The sequence below is a fragment of the Neomonachus schauinslandi genome, chromosome 3 (assembly GCF_002201575.2).
Source record: "Neomonachus schauinslandi chromosome 3, ASM220157v2, whole genome shotgun sequence".
Taxonomy (NCBI): domain Eukaryota; kingdom Metazoa; phylum Chordata; class Mammalia; order Carnivora; family Phocidae; genus Neomonachus; species Neomonachus schauinslandi.
The window spans coordinates 191,540,436-191,545,369 of NC_058405.1; the positions used below are offsets into that span (position 1 = coordinate 191,540,436).

Below are 4,934 nucleotides of genomic sequence, written 5' to 3' on the forward strand. Positions count from 1 at the left end.
CTGCGAGAGCCACGTGGGCACCGGGGGCCACCGTCCCGACGTGGGCACGGGCAGGGGGCGGAAGTCCACTGGGCAGAGAGCTTGGGAGAAAATGCCACAACGGTGTGCTTCCGGGTTCTGGTCCTGACGCCAGCCCTTCCCTCCCGAATCTCGTTCCATGAGCAGTGAGTAAACGCAGGGAGAAGACCACCTTGCACACGTGCATGGACACTTTTCCTTTAGGGGATCCCAAACACCCATTTGAGTCTGAAAGGCTCACTAGAGAATCCAGGTAAAACCCGCTCCCTTGAGCCCTAAACCCTCCCTCATGTCCCCAGAAGTACAACAGGAAAGGGCTTACAGTGGACAGCAGCTGGGTTCTTGGCCTGGTGAGAGTGGGTCTGAGTTTCTTTTAGGCCTGGTGGACTGCAGGGGGCTGTGGTGGACTGTGGGGTCTTTTGGGGGGCGTGGGGGTATTGTGGGGGACTGTGTGGGACCTGTGGGGACTGTGGGGGGCTGTGGGGAGGATGTGGGGACTTTGGAGGGATGCAGGGACTTTGGGGGTCTGAGGGAGGTTGTGGGGAGTGTCAGGGGCTTGGGGGCAGGGTGGGGGGTTTTCCAGGGGAGGGAAGGGGCCCAGGGGGCCTGGAGGAGGAAAGAGAGTCCCGACCTCCAGGCTGGAAAGTGTGACCCCTGCCAGGGTGACAGTCGGACCACAGCAGGATCTCAGAGAGTTGGCTCCTCTGGAAGTTTGTCTGGAGGTGTATAATAGAGGAAAGCGGGCCAGGCTCTGACACACAGCTCACTGGCTGACCTGTGCCCAGGCCTGGTCCCACCTCGGTGGCAGGGTGGGATGTTCCTAGTGCCCAGAGCTTCCCCTGCATTAGTGCCTCTGCTTTGATCAAGAAAACATACCCCAGAGGACAGACCCTTCTTTAGTCCGTGTTTCTGTATCCGGGGAGGACTCCATGTCTTCTGGCCTCTCAACCCCTGGCTGGCAGCAACCTGCTCCACAGTCCCCTAGCCTCTCCCAGGGGAAACGAGGGGCTGGCCGGTGAGGTCAGGGGGTGCATGCACAGGGCATGCAGGGGTCCCTGCCTCCGGGATCCAGGACCTCGGAGGGAGGCAGGTATCTTGTGTCACCCGGGCCCACTGTGAGGTTCTAGGAGCCCTTGCGTACTGGTCCTGCTTCAAAACCAGGACACAGAGGCTGGAGCGGGTGAGAAGTCCCACAGGATGAGAGCTCTGTCCTGAGCCCCGCTCTGCTCCCCTGGAAGGTGACAGCTGCTTAGACTGAAGCACATCAAACGCAGCTCTCCCAACGCCCCACAAGCACAATCATCAGCCCCCAACAAGACACCCATCTGCTTCTTCCCAACCCTTTTCCAGTTCAGGATCTTGGGCTGGACCTGGCTGCCCAGGGCATCTCATGTTAGGTCCTGGGTCCAGCGGGCAAGTGACAAAAGGCAGGCTCCTCCCAACCACTGGCACCCAGGGCAGCATCCTCAGAAGCTGCACCTCTCTCTAAGACCCAAGAAGAGCCAAGAGATCCTTGTGTCGGGGCCTTCCCCAAAGGCACAGTCATGCACCCCCTGACCCGACCTCAGCCAGCTCCTTCCCAGCTCAGGGGCTAGGAGACTCAGAGCTGGTTTCAAATCACAAGTGTTTGTTAAGGGGAGAGCATCTTAGCTGATTTCTGTGAGGCTCTGGGCAAGTTACTTGGTGCCCACAGGCCTCAGTATCCTCATCTGTAAATGTCCGCTTGGGGACTGATATGCTCAGGCCAGGAAGGGGAATGAAGGGGCAGGTCCTGGCACATGGGACGCTCTCAACAAACGGTAGCTTCCCTGTCATCTGAGCCTTACTGTTGAGCTCCCCATCCTCTCCCCGAGTGACAGACGACGCCAGGCATGGACAGTGCAATGGGACACAGAGCGTCCTTCCCAGCTCGGTGATGCTCTGCACAAGGATCACTACCACTTCCCAGCCTCTGTACGGGTCCCTGGCCCCGCCCCTGTGTCCCTCTAGGCTGGCTAGAAGGACCTGTGTTCTGGAGAGGTAGAGAGTGGGCCTCAGGGAGACCAGTGCAAAGGGAATGTTGCCAGGAGAACCATGAAGATTCATCCATCCTGCCAGCTGGATGTGCAGGAGTGAAGGGCTCGGTGTTTCTAGCTGGCCCCAGCTGGGGGCAGGATGGCCCAATGGTCAGAATCCAGGCTCGGAAGGGACCCCACTACCTATGAGTCTGGCCTAATTTCTGACAGATTATGAGACTAAGCAGGGCACACACTCTTTCTATGCCTCAGTTTCTCATCTGGGAAATGGGCAAAGTGATGGGATAATGTCTGGTGTTAGCTACTATTGATATCAACAAGATTAAAGGTGTGAGTCCAAATTTAGGGGATCAGGGGAAGAAAGGCTTAATGTGTGAACGTTATCAGGCTTGGGTAAGATGGTGCCTCCGTGGAACAAAAGAGGGCATCACAACAAAAGTAGCATTCCGAAAATAAGCAATATTACTGACAATTCAAAATATAATCATCTAAATGTTAAAAATCAACAGAAAGGCAGAAGGATAGAGTGGAGAAAACCTCTGATAAAATAAGATGAAAAGACAAAAACATGTAGAGTAGCAGAAGGAAGGTGGGATGTTAGCAGGTCCGTTCAGGAAGTCCTACATGAACAACATGACAGTAACACAAGAAAAGTTCCAGCAATGAAGAGTGAGCACGCAGGAAGACAGTGTTCCCTCCCTACCCCGTCCCGTGGAAAAGAAAGACCCACAAGAAGACACAACTTTGGAAAATTCAAGACACTGGAGACAAAAAGAAAAGCCTACAAGCTTCCAAACTGTGGGCAAACCATATAAAAGGAAGGAGAATTCCAATGGCATCCGATCTCTGGATGGCTGGGAGACACTTCAAGGTGCCCCACCCCCGCCAGTGTCTGGAAGGGAACCAGGACCCTGCACCTAAAAACTCCATCAGCCAACTATCGGGAAATTATGTGGATATTTCAGACCTATAAAGACTGGAATATGTTCTCTTTCTTGGGGAGCAGTTAGGCCTGTGTTTCGGTGGCACGTTGCACAGAGAAACCATGGAATATGGGACATAGGTTGCACAGCCCCAGAGAAGGTGAAGGGAAGCCACAGAGTGGTGGGTGTGCTGCAGATCTAGGGAGCCAGGACTCTAGATGACAGATCAAGGGTCCTGGGGGGAGATGTCATAAGGAAAGGAAAATGAAAACAGTAGATTATCTGACACATTTGAGCTTTTGGAAAAGTATTGATGGCATTTAAAAATTCTGTTTGAGCACTTGAATTGTGAAATGGTACATAGAAAACTAAACTTTTTAAAAATAAATAAATAAAAGCAAGGCAATAACCAACTCTGGGAAAAATGGATGGAGAACATAGTAGTATCATCAGGATGCACTCTTTAGCTCAGAAGTAAATTTCCTTTACATGGTCATTACCCTGTGAGGCTTGGGCACTAATTTTACCCAAATTTTGATATGGCTGTGTTGGGAGGAATGGGAAGGGAAAACAGTGGGAAACAGCAATATTCAGCAGATAAGGTCTAAATGTAAAGGAACAGGGGTGTGTTAGTTTCCTATCCCAGTGAAGTGAGTCACCCCAAAGTGTACGGGCCCAAAACAACAGACCTTCAACTAAAAAATGTTTATTACCCCACCGTTTGAGTGGGTTGGGAATCCAGGCTCAGGACAGTGGGGTCTTCTAACTACAGATCTCTCACAGGGCATCAACTGAGTCTGCAGTCTCCTGAAGGCCTCACTAGGGAAGTACCCACCTCACTCACAGCACTGTTGCCAGGATTCAAATCCCTAAAGGCTGTTGGCTAGAGGCCTCCCTCTAGTCCTTGTCACAAGGGCCTCTCCATAGGGTAACTCACACTGCAGCTGCTGCATTCCCTTAGAGGGAAGGTTCTGACTCCAGAAAGAGCACAAGAGAGGGTGAGCAAATGGAGGTCTTTCTGTAACCTAATCTTAGACGTGCATCCCATTACACCTGCCATACTGTCTCTATTAGAATCCATCACTAGGTCCCTCCCACATTCAAGGGGAGGGAATGGCTCAAGGGCATGCACACCAGGAGTTGGGAGTCACTGGGGACCATTTCAGAGGCTGCCCACAACAAGGCTGTGTATTAGACAGGGTTCTCCAGAGAAACAGAATCAACAGGATGTGAATATAGAGATAAAGGGAGAAATAATTATTTTAAGGAATTGGTTAAGGTGATTGTGAGGGCTTGCAAGTCTGAAATCTGCAGGGCAGGCTGGAGAGCCAGGGAAGAGTTGATGTGTCAGCTTGAGTCCAAAGGCCAAAAGGAGCAGGATTCCCTCTTTCCCAGTCTTTCCTCTTCAATCTTTCAACTGATTGGGTGAGGCCCACCCACATTATGGAAGGTCTTCCGCTTTCATTTAAAAAAATTCCTTCAAGCTTTGCGCAGTGGCAGTATCGTAGCCAATGAGGTTTATCCGAGGCGCGATTATTGCTAATTAAAAAAATTCCTTCATGGGGCGCCTGGGTGGCTCAGATGGTTAAGCGTCTGCCTTTGGCTCGGGTCATGATCCCAGGGTCCTGGGATCGAGCCCCACATCGGGCTCCTGGCTCAGCGGGGAATCTGCTTCTCCTTCTCCCTCTGCCTCTCCCACTGCTCATGCTCTCTCTCTCTGTATCTCTGTGTCTCAAATGAATAAATGAAATCTTTAAAAAAATAAAAAATTCCTTCATAGTGACATCTAGATTGGTGTTTGAGCAAACAACTGGGTACCATGGGCTGGTCAAGGTGACACACAGAATTAATCATGACAAAGTATAAACCTATTCTTTGGAAATATGTAGGGTGAAGAGCAGAAGAACATCTAATAGAGGTGAACATGATTGTATCTGAGAGGTAAAGCTGGGAGTTGGGGAGGGACAGGCTGGAAGCA

At 51.5% G+C, this 4,934-nt stretch overlaps 1 non-coding gene across 1 annotated transcript; it reads left to right on the top strand.

Annotated features, from left to right (window-relative positions):
• The first annotated feature begins 4,438 nt into the window (after nucleotides 1-4,438).
• On the top strand, nucleotides 4,439-4,574 carry LOC123324356. The gene has a single exon (XR_006539754.1). It is a non-coding gene; the product is annotated as a U4 spliceosomal RNA (small nuclear RNA).
• The last annotated feature ends 360 nt before the right edge of the window (nucleotides 4,575-4,934 follow it).